Genomic DNA, 1,970 nt, shown 5'->3' with positions numbered 1-1,970 from the left:
GGCGAACAAGGCCATTCTTATGAAGAAAAGGGGCACTTGAGCTGCAGCTTCTGGGCCAGGGGGGAAATCATTCATTCACCAGTGGGGTCCTCCCTGCCATCTCCTGTGACCCCCCACAGAGGGTCTCATCAGCCTATTTTTGGTGGTGGCTGTGCTTTAAGAAAGTGAACCAATGACAGGGAATCAATCCACAGTGCCCCCAGCCAGGGGGGCCAGGGAGGCCAAAGGTTTCCCTGCAGTCCAAGGAGGGGTAGTGTCTTCCAGTGCCCTTTTCTCAGGAAATGCAAAGACCTTCTTCTTGCTAGAAGTTATTTTCTTGAAGCCCTCCCAGTCACATCCCCCAACCGCCCCCAAAACATCCTCTTAGTCAACAAGAAACTTCATTTCACTTCTCAAAACAAATCCACTTGGATGGAGCCCGGGCTGCAAAACAAAGCCGGAAACCAGTGGAACCAGGTTTGGTCTGTCTCCACCTCGGGCCTGCCTCCCTCCACATGTTAATGGATAACCTTTGCACTCCCAAACCTTGAATGCAGTTCACAGAAGAGCACTTGCAAAAAAAAGTGTCAAAATGGAACACCCCCCCCCAAAAAAAATAGATTTTTTTTTTTAAAGGCCCCAAACTTTGGGGAAGGGACAGAGACAACCACCCACCAGCTGTTTGGATCAACAAGCCTGTTTTTTTTTTTCCACCAGCAACCATGAGAGACTCCTGGGCTCAGCCCTCTCTTGCTACTGAATTATTTTCTAAGCAAAAACAAAAAAAAGTGCTTTTTTTTTCCTCCCCCTCCTTGTCCACCGAGCTACCTCTTCATGTAACATCCGATGGTTTATTACTGTTCCTCTTACCTCCCTCCCCCCACCAAAAAAAAATAAATAAAAGCCTTGATTTTATGTTTCTGAAGCTTTAAATAAAAAAAAGAAACGGACAGGGAATGATCTGATCTCTCCGCGTAAGACTTTTTTTTTCCCCCCTCCGTGGATCCTTCGAGAGAAATTTATAAAGAACCTTCTTCCTGGCCAGGCGCCAACGAAACTGGGAAATCATTGCAAAATTCAGCCAGCGGCCCAGGGCTGGGTGGCAGCTAGAGACCGTGTGTGTGTATGTGTGTGTGTGTGTGTGTGTGTGTGTGTGTGTGTTTTAAAGGGCCACGGCGATCTGCGGCCGGCGTGTTTATTTGGTTTACTTGGAAAGCATGTGTAAGTTCGCGCAGCCAGCGTCTAAAGGGGCAAGGGTGGTGGTGGTGGTGGTGGTGGTGGTGGTGGGAGGTGGGGGGGGGGGAAAGACCCTCCCCCCCCCAAAAAAAAGGAGGGTAGGAAAATTGGAGAAGCGCCTGTCAATGAACAGCAGCAAGAATCCAGGCTCAGGCCGATTGCAGCGCCAGCCAACGGAAGAAGGTTGCAAGCCGATGGTTGGGGGGTGGGGGGATGGGGGGGTTTTGCCCAGGGATGGGGGGGTTGGTGGGGCCACAACTGAGCTCCAACCCAATAGGGGGTAGGATTGGGGGGGGGGGGGGCAGGGGAGGCAGCAGCATTTGCCAAAAACACTCTTCTTCCAGACTCCAGGAAAAGGGAGTCAAGGAAGGAGTGCTCTGGTTTCAGAGGGAGGAGGATTCAAAAAGAATAATAAAATAAAATGAACCGTTTTTAAGCTGAGCTGCAGCAACCAGGGGATATAGATACAGTCCAAGAGCCCCACTCCCTACATCAGAGCGACCCACATCAGCCACGCCTCATCTTCCACGACCCAAACAGACCAGACCTTCCCTCCACCCCCACTGGGGGAGGGGAGGATGGGTGCTTCTAAAATCGCCCCAGTAGCTCTGCTCCCCCCCCCCCCATATTGCCCCGCACCCAGCCCGGGATGGTGACTTCTCTTTTCCTCGGGACCCTCCCTGCCCGCCAGAATCTCAGGTTTAAAGAACAAAACAAACAGACCAGGAAGCCCTCCCGCCTGGCTCGTCCCAGCC

The sequence above is a fragment of the Sorex fumeus genome, unplaced genomic scaffold (genome assembly GCF_029834395.1).
Source record: "Sorex fumeus unplaced genomic scaffold, SorFum_2.1 ptg000166l, whole genome shotgun sequence".
NCBI lineage: Eukaryota > Metazoa > Chordata > Mammalia > Eulipotyphla > Soricidae > Sorex > Sorex fumeus.
This window is presented reverse-complemented; position numbering follows the sequence as displayed.